Below are 17,818 nucleotides of genomic sequence, written 5' to 3'. Positions count from 1 at the left end.
TCCCCACCATGCACTTTTATGGCCCCTTCCCACCTGAAGCTGCACGAACCTCAAAATGCCTTCGCTGCGGTTCCTCCTTTATGCTGAACCATGTGGAACTGGGCTTGGTGTCACTGTGCTGTGTGAGAGGCACCCTCTGCGCTCTGCTTGGTGTTCAGTCCTTTGTTAAAGCAATATTTGGGAAGCTCGGTTATGTGTGCTGAAGCTAGGGGTGCAATCCCACTGCTTCCCTTTTGGCTCTGGGATAGGAAAGCTTTCCAGTGGGTTATCTCACACGAGTGATGACAGCAACAAAAACATTCCCTCGAGTTACACACACTGGTACTGTTATGGCATGGTGCTGCTCTGCCCTCCATCCTCAGCTCGTGCTGAGTTCACAGAACCATGGAATCACAGAATATCCCGAGTTGGAAGGGATCCAAAAGGATCATTGAGTCCAACTCCCGGCTCCACACAGCACCACCCAAACCCTCTGTCTGAGTGGAGTCAAAACACTCCCTACACTCTGGCAGCTCAGGGCCGTGCCCACAGCCCTGGGCAGCCCGTTCCATGCCCACCGCCCTCTGGTGCAGCCCCTGTCCCTAACCCCCAGCTGCCCCTCCCCTGACACAGCTCCATGCCGTTCCCTCGGGCCCTGTCGCTGTCACACAGAGCAGAGCTCAGCGCTGCCCCTCCGCTCCCTGTGAGGAGCTGCAGCCGCCATGAGGCCTCCCCTCAGCCCCTCTGCTCTGGGCCCAGCACACCGAGGAACCTCAGCTGCTCCTCACGCCTTGCTCTCGTACACATACAGATAGACATATACACCTGTATATAAAATCTCCATGTGTATTTACACACATCACACTACTACATTATTAGCTGCTTGGCAGTGCTTTGTGGTGTGTCGAGTCCACAATGACAGCATCCATGAGATGAGCTCTGTGGAGAAAAAGAAAGATTATTGTAGCAAACAGACACACCTGGTTAAATAGCCAGGTTTCTGGGTTAACTTAGGCCCTTCTTTGGGTCTGTTTTGAAACAAGCAGGATTGTTTTCCTTCCCCTTCACCCCTCCATTGCATTGGCAATGATGGGCATCAGCAGCTACCAGCCTGAATCCCTTCTGAACAGATACTGGTCCACCACAGCCCCACTGAGCTGCAGTCAGTTGCATGCATTGCCATGTCATAGCATCACGTACCAGGTGTAACTAGCCATGCCCATATTTTCATGACTTGAACAGCTTTCTGTGGGCCTCCACATCTGCATGCAGTCTCCCTCAGCCCACACACTGAGCCCTGCAGCTTCTGACTCATGTTGCAGGACCCTATTTGCCCATTTTTTTGGAGGGGATGCGTTGTGTTGATTGGCACAGTCAGGGTTAGTTCTGGCCCTGCAGCAGCCCGGCTTGTTTTCAGTTCCAGCCATGGGCTGGTCTCCTCTGAGGGAGTTGGCTGCACTCCTCTTTTCCTTCCTCCTCCCCTAAAAGCACCCAACCCATCAAGTGCAGCAGAGCCAAGCAGTGCAAACACAAGGGCAGCTTCGCAGGGACATGATCTTTCCTTACATCTTGTACAGGCACAGAGCAAAATAGGCTTTGAGCTTCCTCTGCTGCTTCCTATTCAGCAGTGGTGGAGCTTTAAATGCCTGATCCTTCTACTCTGACATTTCCTCTGTATCATCAGAGAATATTCAACAACATAGATATAGAATAGCATGGCAGAGACCTGCCCATGCTCAGTGGGAATGTGCCTTTCTGTTTATTCCACACAAATTCTACTCCTTCTCTGTCCTGAGAAATGCTTCCCAGCACTGATAGAAACCCTTTGATACAAAAGCCAGAGGCTCCCAACTCATTGCAACTGTGGGACAAGATGTGCCAAGTGAAATCCCAGGGCAGCAAATCCCATCCTCACAGTTCTTCCCTATCTGACCAGGATAACATATTTTTCCTGGCTTTGGATCTGGACGCTGGTTTACTTTAAATATACAAGCACGATGCACCAGGGAGGTCCTTGAGAAGTTTCCCATCAATGTCCCTGCAGCCATCAGAGGGGTTCTGGAGTTCCCTCCTTGGAGACTGCCAAAAGCCACCTGGGCACATAGGCCTGGGCGCTCTGCCCTGAGTGTTCCTGCTTCAACAGGGATTGGGACAGATGCATCCAAAGGTCCCCTGGCCACACTGCAATCTTGTGCTTTGGGTGGATGCAATACCACTGGTGCACACTGATACTAATTCCAGTGATTAATATCGTTTGTTTCTCCAAGGACAAAATATTCAATATCTCCTTAACAATGCAAGCTCACAGCTGCTTCATCCGAAATAGGAGGTAAATGGGATTGAGATGAGTGAAAGTGTGTGTGTTTGTGGTGCTCGTGCTACAGAGAGGAAATGCGTCTTAGTGCAAAATAGGGGAAGTGGAGGAAAAACAACACAAAGAAAATGCTCCATTGAACAGGACTTGAATTGGTATCTTGGCTGCCGGTCTGACTAACTTATGGTATCACTAAATCCCATTCTCCACGCAGGGAAAGAAGCCCTGCAACTGTGCATTGTCAGCGTGACGGAAGAAACAAGGGCAGCTGATGCTGGCTGGGGCAGCGTTGCTCCTGGTCCCACAGACAGGCTATTGTTCAGCTCAGTGACAAAGGGCTCCCTTCTTTACCTCAGTTACTTGCTCATGGACGCGTTGGAATAGTGCATCTTTTAGGACTACACCAGTTATGGGCAGAATGCTTTGGCTGACTGCCATCAGGCCCCCATTGCCCCTTGGAAAGGGGCACACGTGGTGGTTACGCTCAGAACAATCTAAACCCATCCCTCAGGCACTGCTTTCTCACCTCTCCCCACAGGTGAGTGTTGCTGGAGTGGAAGGTGGTTGTCAGGATGAGCTCTTCCTCCGCTCACATGGAAGAAAAGACTTCAGAAACATCTGATAAGTGGCAAGTTGTCCCTGCTGGGGTCCTTCCAGTCCGTTATGCACACTTTTCCAAGAGGACCTAATCTCTCGGTGATCTCTGGCAAGTTACAGTGCCCAGCATCTGGCCAGGGGAGAGAAAGCAGGGAAATAATTTTTTAACCAGTGAGAGCAGCAAAAAAATCAACACAGTGGGTAGCCAACAACACAGGTGTCACAGCCTCCTCAATCGTTCTGGACCATGCAAAGTGCTCAGCGTGAACGCTGGTGACCATGTCTGCACTCAGATGACTTTTTGCAGGAGGACTGATTTTGTACACAGCCTCATAGTAATAGGATAAGGGTTGGATGGAGCTCTGTGCAGCCTGATCCAGTGGGTGGCAACCCTGCCTATGACAGGGAGACTGAAACTGGATGGGCTTTAAGATCCCTTCCAACCCAAGCCATTCTCTGATTCTATGATTCTACAATTCTATGATTCAGCTCACACCTCTGACAGATGCCTGTTCTCAAGCAAGACCAAATATCTTCCTGGAAGTTGCATCTCTGGGCTGCATTCATACATAGTAGCTCAGCTACAGGGAGTGGCCTCCCTTGCATGAAATATGATCATTTTTGGATGGAGGTTAAACAGGTGGAGCTGACTAAATCATTCAAAACAGGGGGCACATGAGTAATGCTCTCCTCCTCTCCCCTTACACTTTCTCAGGAGCTATCTTTTCCCCTTTGGGCTGTGCCTGAGGCCAGGCAGGATGGCTCATGTTGAAGCCTTGCCAGCATTGGCACACACATGTGAGGACAGACCTGCCCTTGTCCTGAGACCTCCACACTCAGCCCAGGAGCACAGCTCAGCCTCTCCTCCAGGGCTGAGGTTCTGGATCTCTGTTTTCTTTTTAGACCAGGGTATGGCAGATGGCTGCACACGTATGCAGGCTAAGAAAAATGAAAAGATGACAGACGCTTTGTGGCCTTGCTAAGCCATATGTATTTATTTCCCTTACTTCTTGGGCTCCCACCAAGATCCCCATGAAGAGCTGCGCTAACGTGTCCACGTGTATTGAAGAGAGCACAACTGTGAAGGTTGTGCCAAGCATGCCTGTTCTGGGGAGGTCACCAAAGAATTTTCTCCTTCTTTGCATCCAGATCTCAGGAAGAATGAGACCATGACTCGTATTTTATAGCTCAGGCTAAGCTGGGCAAAACCACTTATCCTTGAATCTATGGCACTTGGGCACGTTGATATTCTGCAGCTGGAATTAAAAGCTGCCCACAGCTAACTTTACCCACAGCAGAACAAAGGGACAGCTTACTCAGTATTGGTCAAGGGAGAGAGAAAGTTTGGCTCCAGAGCTGTTTTTTATGGCACGCATTTGCAAACAATTTAGCAGCTGTCTCCACGGTATTAGTGTTAAAGTCACCCTTTAGTATCTGCCCTCTGTTTTAAGCAGGCGAGGCATATGTGTTCTCATGCCAGTACTCTTCAATCTTTCAGTTCAAATAGCAGTTCTGTTTCCCTTGGATTTACCCATCTGATGTATTAATAGGCAGCAATCATATGCCCTTTTAACACTCACCTTGTCAGGCTAAAAAAAACCCAAAGACTGGCTAGGCTCCTACCATCATCTCTCCCTTTTTTCCCAGATCACTCTAGTGCCAGTCTTTGCACTTGGAAAATATTTCTCACTCCTTTTTCAGTTCTGCCGGAAGGTATCTCTGCCCTCCTTGCTACTGGCAGCACCTCTCTGTTGTGTCTCTTCAGCAACAACTACATTTTTTTCTCCAAGGTCATTACTGAAGATATGAAGTTGGCTGGTGCCAAAATCATAGAATGGTCTGGGTTGAAAAGGACCACAATGATCATCGAGTTTCAACCCCCCTGCTATGTGCAGGGTCGCCAACCACCAGACCAGGCTGCCCAGAGCCACATCCAGCCTGGCCTTGAATGCCTCCAGGGATGGGGCATCCACAACCTCCTTGGGCAACCTGTTACACTGCATCACCGCCCTCTGTATGGAAAACTTCTTCCTAATATCCAGCCTAAACCTCCCCTGTCCCTGTTTAAAACCAGTCCCAAAGGAATTTCATTAGCAATTGCCAATTGCTTTATGTTTCAGCATCTCTTCATTCAGTAGTTCCTCGCCCACTTTCTAGTTCAACTGTGAATCCCTGCACACCCCCGCTTTCACAATTTCCTTACCACTTTATGCCAAATATAAGTACATTCCACATAACCAGTGTCTAAAAATGAGCAGTTCTCTCTCCCAGCACAAAAACAATCCCAAATGTTCCGCATTTCATATAACCACGCTAAATGTTGTCCTACTGCCACTTCAATATGTTTATTTGTTCTTGACCTCAGTTGTTCTGAGATCTTGAGTCTGTAAATAACTGCATTCCTGTTTTGTCCCATTACTGATATTTTGGTAAAATAGTTGGCACTATGCAACTGTGTAGTCCTTGGCCACACCTCAGTTTCACACGATGACTGAACATCTTTGCCATTGGATTTACTACTCAATGTGCCATTTCTTCAGGTCCCGGGGAACCTCCTGATCTGAATAAACCTTGCAAGTTTTCTCTTGACCTCTGATGGGATTGTTTCTATTTCCAGGTGCTTTTGTCTTGCAATCCCCTTCTACACATTTTTTCTTGCAAACTGTGCCAAAATTGGATTTATGAGGCCTATCTTGATCTTGCTCTCACTGCACAGAGGTCTGATCTCTTTCCTTGATCATTCTTTCCTTTACAAACAACTTCCTTGGGATACTTAGGATTTCCTCAGCAAGGTCTATCTCACCTTCATATCTGCCAATTGATGTGTCCTCTTCCCTAAGCTGTGTGACCTCTGCAGTATAGGTTTTTTTGCTGAATGCTCCCATCCTTCACTGATCAAGTTTTGTCATGAGAGAGAGGCACCTTTTCTATACACTCTATATCCATTCCCTTGCTCGGGAAGCCAAGCTAGCTTTTACAGTGTTAAGTATGAATGTCTTCCACATACAAATACTTGAGACTTTTAGCTCAAATGTCTACATCACTTCCATCCATAACTTCTGTGACAACTCCTGTTTTTTGGTTGAAAAAAATATTCAATGTGGCCCCATGAGATTGACTCTTCCACTTAATTTAAACAGAATCAGCCTGTGCTCCGTCAAGGTTAAAAGTTATCTCCCGCCACATTGTTCTGTAATGTCTCACTTGTTACCAAGAGCACAACAGCAGCTCTGATTGCTTTGCTGCCTCTTTGTGAGGAAATGTGTCAGCCTGTGCATCCGGGAATACCTGAGCCCAGCCAGTGCTCGTAGCAATTATTCTCCGGATAGGAACATAAAATGTGTATTAATGACAATTTCTGGTAGTGCAGATCGTTCTTAAAACATGAGAGACCTTCATCAACATCCTGAGCCAACCTTGGGTAACTGCAGCAGAATTCCAGTCATCTTTCCTCAAGGTAATAGTGAACCCAGGCAGATGCTGTTTTATCAGCTCTACTGCTTCTTGTTCCTTCACGGTCAACAACATCACGGGCAGGCAATACTACCACACAGACCACTTGCCCTTGCTCTTCTTCCAGACCCCTTTTGTGACATGGTGATGATTTCACATACGGAGTCCCTAGTCACACAGACCTATCTTCCCAGGTCCTCCCAGGGTCTCTGGCTCCATTCTGCCCCTTTGCAGCCCCTCCTGCAGCATGTCCTCCTTGTCAGGTTCCTGGATGCCCTCCTCATGCTTCTCTGAGCTCTGAATTTGACCTCTCCTCACCTCTTCTTTTCTCTCTCTGTCGGGTCCAGTTTTCCCTTTCTCTTTCCCAGAATTGTAGGAGTTGGAAGGGACCTCTGGAGATCATCTGGTCCAACCCCCTCCTTGATGCATTTCCAGTTTGTGAGCTTTTGTTGAACTTCAGATGATGTAGTAGCAGGAAAGAGTTCTCTAACGTGTTTGATAAGCTCTTCTCTGGTGTCTGCTGAGAAGGTGTGGTAGGGATGACGCAAGCATATCCATGCTTATGCTACAGTGAGGGTACAGGGACTGGGATGACAGAGTCTGCTCCTTGCTGCAGTGGGATTTCCACATCTTCTGACAGCCTAGAATGACGTAAAGCCATCCTTACTAGGCATGCACAATAAGTGAAGCACGGCAGCTCTTAAGCATCCCAAAGGAAAACAGAGTATAGCTTTCAAAACATGAGAGCGTATTGTTCCATGGAAAGTGCTGGCTGCAGCTATCTAAAGCAAAAACCTGAACTCATGAGAACAGCTGTGAGATTTCATCAGCCTTTGTAAGCCTTTCATAAGCCTTGTTGAGTCTCCCAGCTCCAAAGCGTCTGCTGACTTAAGACAGCAAGGGCAGGCCAAGGTAGCACAGAGTCAGAATGTGCAACTGCCTTTACCTGTAGACAGTAATTTTAATTGCAAGTCATGGCCAGGAATCTCATTTCCTTAGGAGGAAGGAAGGCAGCTGCTGTAGCATTGCACAGTGTGGTTGACAGAGGTCAAGTAACTCTCTTGTTGTGCAATGCATCTGGTCCTAGCCAAGTATCAGATGGAGGCAGATGGGATGGACAAGTCTCCAGCACCCTACTCCAGATGCCAAACCTCCCGCTCCCCTCTGCCAATAGTTGAACCACATTCTTCCCAGCAGCTTCCTTGTCCCTTTCCCTTGGGTACCCAGGTTTTCCATCACCGTTCTGCTGGGCAGCGTCATTCACATGGAGCACGCGCATTTCCTCCATTACATTTCTGTCCTAGAGGTGATGTCCCAGCACAGCAAAGCCTGATGGCAGCATCACGGGACAGCCTCCCCTTGCTTCCCGCTGGCCTTGCTCAAGGTCACACCGCGTGGCAGCGACAAGAATAGAGCTTGTGAATGCCACCTTCTTATCCCACTTGTCCCAAGGCCAAGCACCTGGGACAAAGTAATATCCGGCCAAGCGTGTCAGCAATGCCTGGGTGTGATTGTGGAGCTCAGGAACAGGTTACCGCCAGTGCAGCAACCCCAGCAGCACACACAATAGGCAGCGAGAGGTGCCAGCTCCGGAGCCTGAGGGCCTGGGGACACACTGTGCTGGAAACGCTGGGGCCCCATCCAGCTGCGCCAGCACTCTCTTGCTGCAGGACTGCCTGTTCCTCCCCGGGAAAGCAGCAACGCCCTGCTGCCGGCGCTCCAGCCCCAGCAGGAAAGTGGGGATTTAGGGACAGTGCTCAGGAGGGGTGATTGGGCCATTCAGCAACTTGCTGGCCAAGGTGTGAGTTCTGTGACGTGTGCTTTGTGCTTGCATAGGCCTGCAAGCTAGGGAGGCTGCAGGCATGGGAGCTGCAGGGTGATTTTTGCCCCACCTGCTTCAGCTCTGTCCTAGAGACCTCCCCTGCAGAAAGGCTGTCATTGACCCTAAAGGGACAGCTATCAGATGCTGACAGCATGGACCCTTGAGAGCCTGGGGGATCTGGGCAGCCAGCCACTATGAAGCAAAGCTCTGATTTTGGTGTAAAAAGGTCATGTAGTACACACTACTGCCAGCTAATGAGAAACGAGTCTGGACAATTAATCAATACACAATCTCCTCCGCTAATCATATTGATGGAAGATGAGCTCCCTCCCCAAGGAAGGGCAAAGGCCATTGAGTTAAACCATTTAACAGCATTTATTTATATCCTCGGTGGTTCAATAATCTAGTCTTGCCTGATAGCATCAGCCTCCCAGGGGTAGGCAATATTGTACATCAGGAAAAGAAATGCAACAAAAAAATCCAGTTATTTCTTAAGAGGAAAACAGCCCATTAAGAGAAATAAGTACTTTAAAAGGTAAACACATTTCTTTTTTTCTTTTTTTCCTCAAAATTTTCAACCATATGCATGTATACGCAAAGAATTTCTGCAACATCCCACAGAAATGCTCCAAAAAGCATCATTTCCTCAAGGGAAATGTTAACAAAAATATTGGTGAGGTCTTAGGGCATCCCTTGCTTGCAGTTGCAGCAGGACGCCCTGCTCTAGAAGTCTGCCACAAAGTGTGAGAGGAGAATTTGCATCCTGAAACCACACCTTTCCTCTGGCAGGCACAAAAAAGCTTTTTAAGAAACCGGGCCCTGTGGATAAGGCGAGTTCACACTTGTGTAATTACGGCCTGTGTTGTAACACACACACGTGCTTAGGGACAAAGATGATGTCAAGGCACAGCTGCTTCTGCCACACAGCTGGCTTCCTGCCTCCCCGATACAAACCCTGCTCTTGCTAGGCTGCAAAGAAGCGGGTGTCCCTGCAAAATAGTGCAGCCCTTCCCTCGCACTGTCTGTCCAGCTGAACAACCTGGGGGAAAGGCCCTCCTGCTCGCAAAGGAGCTGTTTGCTTACAAAGCTCCCTGCTGGGACTTATTTACAGAGCACTGCTGAGAGTCACCAAATCTGCTTGTACAGCTCTGGAGATGGTTCAAATCCTCAGTTCCCAGACCAGTGATTAATGCCGTGCAGGGAGAAGTTAGGGCTGAGGATAAAACTCCGCTTTCAAAACAAGGACCGCCGGTCTCAAACTGGGTAAACATTTTCCCTTGCCTGTGTCAGCTAATTTGATTGCCAATAAAAGGGCAGGCTGTGGGAAATGGCAGCCACGCCGCTGGACTGCCTCCTTATCCACGGCACTGAGGGACATGTGTTAGCAGGCATGGTGGGGATGGGTTGATGGTTGGACTAGGTGATCTTAGTGGTCTTTTCTAACCTTAATGATTCTGTGATTCTATCACTCTGTCCCCCAGCCCTCTGCCTGCTCCCTCCATGGGGCACAAACAGAGCCCCCGTGGTACAATGCGAGCTCGGAGGTAAATCTCTGTCTCTGACCCTGGAAGGGATGATGGGTTACTCTCCAGAGCCTCATCCCCCTGTTAACCCTTGCTTACAAACAGCCACGGGGCCGATGCATGCTCAGAGGATGTGCCTCGTCCTGCTGGATCCCAGCACAAACGTACTGACGCAACAGATAAACCCGCCCTTTGAAAGGGTAACTGAAGCCAGAACGGGATTTTCTCACACTTTGAAAGCATCTCTGGACAGGAAGGCTTAACTGCGTTGGCAAAGATGTGCTCCATGTGCCCAGGGTCTGTGGACGCAACCTATGAAGCTCCGCTGACAGCAGCTGCCCGAGGCAGCATCCAGATTGCATGGCTATCCTGTGGCTTTTAGCCTACAGATACAGAAAGCCCACGCAAGTACCAATATATATATGTGCACACACATGCCATCCTCCAGACAGTCCTGCTGCGAAAGCCCATCCAACCAGCAGCTGTTGCCTCTGGTACCGCCAGAGGCTAATGAGATCTTGTTGAAAAGGGCTCTAAGCCTGCGTGCATTCAGGTTTAATTTTGTGCTCATCTTTCCCAGCTGAGTTTGCAGAGAATGCTGCTATTGTGAGGGCAAGAGCCTTCCTGCCATGCCAGCACACGCAGGGACTGACGTTTCATAACCCGCCTGCCATCGGGAGGACAAAGTCCCGTTGAGTGGGCATTGGCTCTGCCTTTCCTCTCAGATAACGCAGGATCACTTGAATGCAAGTCTGGCATGCTCCCAGGGCATGGCACAAGGCTGGCCAAGAATGTGAGGCACAGCCATTATCGGTGCACTGTCCCTAACAAAGTGAAGACGTTCTGTTTCATCAGAAACTAATAGCTGTCCCTGCTCTTTCCAAGCAGAGGAAGAAAGACGCAGGCTGTGCCTGCTGTGCCATGTACCTTGTGTGGGGGCTGCCGACGGCGGCAAACACTTTGACTTCACAATTCAGGAGCAGCATTCAGACTGGGTATAGAGCAGGAACAATAAAGAAAGGCTCTTTGGGAAGAAGGGGAGACAAAATTGTAGAATCATAGATATTCCATGCATTTTCCCATCACAACAACCAAAGAAGCTATGGTTTGCAAAGGGGCTTGTCCATTCCCTTTAGGTGAAAGAAGGTGCTGCTCTGGTGTCTCATTATCTTTAATGCCAGGAGCAGGAAAGACGAAGCTCTTAGGCTTCTCCAGGCATTTTAGTCTAGGCTTAGGATCCACACCAGCCAGTCAGCTAAACAGGATGCTGCAGTATCTAAAGGGATGATGTTAATCTAAATTCTGTACGACATTTGTTTATTTTCTTTGTAACTTGACTCTATCTACAAACCAGATTCACTTGCATTTGTAAGTAAATACAATCCATTTGTAAACCAAGACCTATTGGCACAGCTGAGCCTGAGTGATATGACGCATACTGGAGACACTCTGCTTCTGCTGGGCAGTGACCACACAAAGTTGTCCTGGAAAACTCTTTGCATATCTATTTCCTGTGAAGCAGTGGGGATGCTGAGTGGTGGGGATGCTGTGGGTCTGCCCACAGATCACTGAGTTGAGATGTTGTGATGCTAGGGAGGCAAGAGAGGCCGTCTGCTTAGAGAGGTTCCTCCACAGTCATTAGACTGAGACAAGAAGGAAGAGAGAGAGAGGGAGAGAGGAGAGGAGAGGAGAGGAGAGGAGAGGAGAGGAGAGGAGAGGAGAGGAGAGGAGAGGAGAGGAGAGGAGAGGAGAGGAGAGGAGAGGAGAGGAGAGGAGAGGAGAGGAGAGGAGAGGAGAGGAGAGGAGAGGAGAGGAGAGGAGAGGAGGTCACTGTGAACCTGCCAAGCTCAGAGCACAGACAAGGAAATGGATTTAGTGTCCCCTGTCTGTGAACACGAGCCCTTGCGTGCCTCACTCAGGATTGAAACCATGCCAGCAGCAGTTTGTATTCACCTTGTCCAGATTCATGGGCCCCCCAGCTAGCCTTGGGAGCTGGACTAGTGAGAGGCAAAGGGCTCTGGAGAGGTTTCACGGCAGAGGAACTAGAGTAGATCTCCACTGTTCCCTTCCAGAGTGAAGGTGACAGGCTATTTCAGCAAAGGGGTCTGCTCCTGGAGTGCCTGGCATCTGCAGAACTCATCGGCAAGCATTTGGTCTTTCTGAGACGTGCAGCCAAAAGCACTGGGGAGGCAGTACGCATGTCTGTTGGAAGAAACTAGCCACATGATAGTCTTTCAGGCCTGGATGCTATGTCACCATCTCTGTCGCAGAGCCTGTCTCTTCCCTTGTACCACTGCTTTACAGCCTGCTGGGGCCTCTGCACCCAGTCCAGAGTTAATATTTTATCTAGAAGTCCAGGGAAGCTCGGTGAAGATAGTGATAGCCTTGAAATGCCAAAGCTAACTTCAAAATGTTCCCTTTCCAGACTCTGAAACGCTGCTATTACAGTACTCCCTGATAAGGAAATGGCTTGGGCTAACAGCTGGGGAGATTATTCACGGAAATCAGTGCCGTGATTGTCTCTATGTCCTTTTCATCTCTTTCCTGAGCTCCACCTTTATGGAGAGCGAGTGCATTGCTCTCCCAGCTCCAGAGAGGCAAAGTGGGAGCAGCTCTCCAGCAAAGGAAAATCTGCTCATCCTGAAAAGGTTTCTTTGTTCTTATTGCACACGAACGTTTTTCCACCACGCAGCATATTTAGGGGAGGGACAGCAGTGGCAAGGGGACCGATGACGCCTTTCTGTTTAATAATTAACTCACACGGTCGCCTGGTGCCATACATTGCAGCCAGCGCTGCGAGGCGGTAGGACTGTGCTGGCTGGAGAGCTCAGCCCAAGATGGGCAGTATGGGAAAGCTGATTTCTCATTCTTCTGCTCACTTCTGTTGTGCTCCGACCTGCCAGAGCTTGGGTTTCTCCATCAGCGACATCTGAGTTGCCATGGATGTTTCTTCCTACCTGCCCAGCACTGTCCCAACAGCGCTTTGCATACACTGCACACAGTGTTTTGCAGAAACAACAGACACTGTGGCATATTGTTTCACGGGGACCATGTAACAACTATTTAAAAGAGCAAAGCCAAAGTATGTAGCAAAGGCAGCCAAAGAGATTAATCTCATTGAGTTCTCTGGCTGCAATCGGTCACAGAGCTCTGCCTTGCTGCCCAACACCACTCAGTCACAAAACTGCCAGCTTTGCAGCTCAAAGATACAGGTGTCAGTAGGATTTGCTGGGAACCTTCTGCCAAACTTCTTTTTGTTTTTCAAGTTTTAATGGAAGTTTATCACTTCCAAATGATTTCCAAGGGAAGTGCTGCTTCCAGGTGATATCTCAGCATGAAGTACTGCTCAGGGGATCCCTTCTGTGGGCACCGTAACATTCAGATGTATTTTGAAGTCAAAAGGTCTTCACCATAGGTAAATTAGTCATTAAAAAGCAGAAGGCTAACCACGTCTGAATGGCTCTAAAGAAAACATTTGAAGGTTGCCGAAATAAAACATTTCCATTGAACAAGGAGAGCATTTTTTTTCCTAGCGAAATGTCAGTTCTTTGAAAAGGTAGAGATTAAGACTTTTTATCCCAATTCATGACACATCTTTTTACTCAACACCTTGACAGTTTTATGGAAGCGAAATCTATTTCTCGCTCTGTTTGCTTTACAGAGAGGCAGAGATAAATCTTACTGGCAAACAAAAAAACAAAAAAACAAAAAACAAACCACTCTCAACAAATATCCTTTAAGGTAGTGCAAATTGCCCTAAGGCAACCAGTGACACTTGCAGCCAAGGCTGTCAGCTGCAGTTTTAGCAGCCCCTCCCTCTGAGCAAACGCCTGAGATGTCAGCACGTGTCCTCGCTGCCTGGGAAATGAGCTCCGTTCCTATATCTCTGTCTATTTTAAGGCATATCCCATTTGCAGTCCTTTCAGCTCTCCATGGTCAGGAATGCAGCTCCTTCTGGAAAGCATCCACTTGGCAAGACAACTGTGCTTTGACTGAGGACCAAGCATGCACCATGAATGCCCATGTGGGGTTGGGATGCCCTGCCCAGTGCCAGCAGCAGCAGCATGTGTCTGTGAGCACTTCTACGCAGCCCGTTTCCAAGGTTTCACAATCTCAGCTCTCAAGGTAGAGCAGTGGATGCGAGAGGGACTTGGGTTTGTGCAATTCACACACAGCTCTCACTTATTCCCAGTCCTCATGCATCTAGCAGTGCTTTAGCTATACCCTGTTGCCCATATCCTTCCTACCTGCCCCACACCAGTTTCTTTTTGAGGCCTCCTCTGCACTCTTTAGGCCATGAGTGCTCCCAATAGGTCATGCTAGGCAACTGCCACTCCATGTCTTGTGGAGGCTGCCAGCCAAGCTTTGCTGCTCAGCTAGTGCAATGACCTTCAGGAGGCTGGCTGCAAGGTGAAAGGACACAAGCAACTGGTTATTCAGCATGCAGGGATTAGTGCAGATGAAGAAGGAAAAAAAAAAAAAAAAAGCTTATTTGATTGCCTTCTGTAAAATGTCATTGTCTAAAAGTCAGATCTGCAAGCCTCAAAGCAGAAGCTGGGAAGAGTGAAGGGCCAGGGTAAACTCAGCTCGGGGTCCTGGAGGACACTTGGCACGGCTCCCAGTGCTGAGAGAGCATGAGAACCAGTGAGGAGTGGGACCATACTGTTCCAGACCAGATCTAATTGAGCACACCAGTTCCCTTCTAATTGAGTAGACCGGTTCCCTATATTTCCTGCTTTCTCTATGATCACTCCCAGAGAAACTCAGCATGATGTTATCGTCTCTGATTCAAAGTAGGAGAGACAACAGTCCAAATCAGGAGCAAACTTTGAAGAAGATCAGGTTTGAGATGAGATGCTTGAAAATCCTCCCCCAATCAAATGTCCTAATGGTTCCTGACAGCCCTGGTGCACATTTTAATTGCTCTGTGGCCACCGAATATTACTACAGTGTTCAATCTACCTACGCTCAGAGCACTCCCAGGGCAGACTGGCTGGACTGGAGGGAAGCAGCACCTCAATTGCACCCCAAAATCAAGAGGTAGTTGACTAAGTCTTTCAGAGCATAGGTGAGAGACCTGGGAAGGGAAAAAGAAGGAGGTCTCAACAGATCTCAACACTCTGCTTTTGCTTAAGTACAACAGCGCTCCTGCAATGCCCAGAATGTAAAGGTGGTGCCTGAGCTTAGGATAAAATGAAGATTTGAGGCTAAAATTCTCCCTTTTTCAGTCTTGGAATAAGAAAAGCGTCTCCATATTTCTTCCCAAGCTCATCAAGCTCATTGATGTGTGACTAACTCTTCCATTGACCAAAGCCCAACCACTTCCCTCACATGATCTTACATAACTGCTCGTCTATTTTGTTAATGAATGGAGCTTGAGAAAATTTCCATTGCCCAAGGCCCGTGGGGGAAAATGCGTAAGCATAGACTCCACATTTTGCGTACCAGCATGGGATTTTCCTATGGATTAACTGAGTACAGTGGAATGTTTTTTTGACTGCTGTCACCCGTGCCTGAAATAGTAAGCAAACAGATGAGCACCACATAGAAAAAAAAAAAGAGCCCCTGCCTGAGCCAGAGGAAACAGGAGACTCCCTGTGCCAGGAGGAGCAGCAGGGATGTCATCACCATGGCCAGAGATTGCACCTATTCCTAGGCAGTTGGTCACTATCAGGCAAATGCTGCTGTTTGCTCAGCCCTGTACAGAGCCAAAATACCTTCCGAGCTTCCTCCCCTCCTCCCTGCACAGACACAGCAGCAGTGGCTTGCTGGTGTGCTGGGGGCCTGGGGAAGGTCTAGTCCTGGGGTGGCAAGCAGCTCTCCCTGACCTGCCATAGCCAGGACAGAGCAGCCATGAGCATAGTTCCTATGGAAAGGTCTCTTAGGGTACTTCATAAGCTGAACTGCTTCCTCAGTGAGTTCTTCAGCTTCACATGGAAGGAGTCAGAGAGCCCACTCTGCTCTCTTTCCCCAGAATGCAGCATAATGCCCCAGCCCCCAGTTTGATGCTAGGCAGCAGCAGCAGGAGGTGATATTTCCCTGTTGGCTGTATCAGCACACCAAAGGCACACACACAAGTGTGTACTGCAGACAGGAGCTGGAGGGAAGTTAGGGATACTTCTAAAAGCTCGTACTGATGCTTCAGATTTTCCCAGTTTAACCACTTCACTGTAGTGCTCCCTAACTCACTTTTATCCCCACTGTCATCCCACAGGTGGAAGGCTGGAGTAGGGGAGCTCTACCTCTCCTAATGCAATATCACACAAAGGCATTTATATGTGCTAGAGATACTGTGTTTCTCAGAAATGTGATTCATAGTGTTCTCTGAGGATGTACTTTGGAACCAAAGTATTTGTCGTGTGTGCGGCAGGGGTTCCCTGCTGTGTGAGCTGCAAATCTCATGGCCATAGGGCTTGGGGGAATGCTGCTGAAGCTAACAGGATAGCCAGCTTGAATTTGGCACCGGACCACCACGAAGGATGGAAATGGCAGCACTGAAATACTGGAGGATATTACTTTCTCTTTCAGTTCATGAGGAAAAAATGCAAATGCAGCCCTAGCCTCTGTAATGTCTGGTCCATGTGCAATGCTGAGAGAATATTTAACTGCTGGAAGAACATTCCCTTCCAGAGATCGAAGTGAAGTTAATCAGTTCCAGACTATATTCAAGTCACGGGTGCTAAGAGGACAACGCAAGTACAAAACCTTGAGGATGTTCAAAGTCTTCTGCTACTCCTGGCAGTTCCATATCTCCCCTGGGATGCTACACGGAAGTATCTTTTCACCTCCTGAGAAAGCAGGATCATTAACTCTCTCAGGGACAGGCCTCTTAGAGAGGGGAAAGGGCTGGAGAAGTGGCAAACAGGGACTTTTTAGATCCTCCTTTTGTATCTGGATGGTGTTTCAGAAGCCTGGGAGCAGAGGCTGCTGCAGCAGCTGAGATGGGAAAACCCTGAGGCAGGTCTGGAGAGGTTCCCTGTCCTGGAAGCGTGCTGGGTGTTCACCGTCTCCTGATGGGCTGAGATTCTCATGACAAACTGCCAGCAGTTGTGGTTCTCAGGTTTTGGAAGGTGCTCAGTTTTTGCCAGATCCTTCTCTTATACAGCAGCATATTCAGTTATTCTTTCACCCTATAGTACAGTTGATTTGCCCTCACCTAATGGAGACTTAGATATCAGCATACTTTCTCCCACGTGCATCACTGGCTGACTAGCTAACAAGATGGAGGCTGGGCTGTCACTTCTCAACCAAATTCTGACTTTTCCCAGCACTCCAGCTGGAAATGTCTCTCTGTGGAGAGGAAAAAAAAAAAAAAATGTATTTCCAAAATGTGTTTACCAAAAGTCCTCCTCTTTCCTGCTGTCTTATCTAAAATCCCCCTTGAGGCTCAAGGTGAAAGTTTCCAGTCCCCTGCAACAAACAATATTCTTTTCTCTAGAGCCCAATTTGCTTCAAGCTGGGAAGAGAAAGGAGGGAAGTGATGCAGTCTCTAAGTTCATTTGGATGACTGAGGACCTCTCAAATGCTTCGGCCAAAGCACTCATTACTGTCGGTTTGTTTTGTTGTGGGTTTTTTGTTTTTTTTTCAGGGGGGGCTTCCTTTTTTTTCCCTGTTAACAGAGACAGGGATCTTACTGTACAACTGAAACCTAGGTGTATCATGAAAAGCTCAGCTACTCCTAGAGGAATGATGAGTTAGAAGCTGCAATGATAAAATGGATCCTGTCTACAAAGTAACAAAGAAAAAGTCTGTGTTGCTACTTTTCACCTTGGATTTAAATCCTCTGGAATGAGCAGCCCTACCCAGGCACTGCATAAAGTTTTTCCTGAAGTAAGACGACAAGCGGGGAGCAAGCTAAGCTGATTAGTGCAGCTAAAGCTGTATCACATTGCCACAGCGGGGTCATATGATGGATCACTGGGGTAAGCAGTCAGGAAGCTTCCCAGAGGCCAGGGAGCAGATCGGACATAGCAGAGAAGCCGGGTAAAATAGGCACTCGGGGAGTGTCTAGGGAATGGTCCAGTATCACTTGTCTGCTGTACACAGACTGAAAAAGCAGGGATACCCTTGCCTTGGATTACATTTTCCACCTGCTCTGAAGACATGCTCTGCACCACTGACCCACCTCTT

General features: G+C 48.4%; 1 long non-coding RNA gene across 2 annotated transcripts in view; it reads right to left on the bottom strand.

Annotated features, from left to right (window-relative positions):
- Positions 1–811: 811 nt before the first annotated feature.
- LOC101749284 overlaps positions 812–17,818 on the bottom strand; it is a 38,486-nt gene continuing 21,479 nt past the window's right edge. For both annotated transcript variants that reach the window (XR_005839065.2, XR_006933935.1), the window contains 2 exons: positions 2,820–3,020; positions 812–918 (listed from right to left, as the gene is read on the bottom strand). This is a non-coding gene — a long non-coding RNA (uncharacterized LOC101749284). The remainder of the gene's footprint in view (positions 919–2,819; positions 3,021–17,818) is intronic.

This window comes from Gallus gallus, chromosome 1 (assembly GCF_016699485.2).
Source record: "Gallus gallus isolate bGalGal1 chromosome 1, bGalGal1.mat.broiler.GRCg7b, whole genome shotgun sequence".
Lineage (NCBI taxonomy): Eukaryota > Metazoa > Chordata > Aves > Galliformes > Phasianidae > Gallus > Gallus gallus.
The sequence above is the reverse complement of the archived record's forward strand: the minus strand, read 5'-3'. Positions and strand labels throughout refer to the sequence as shown.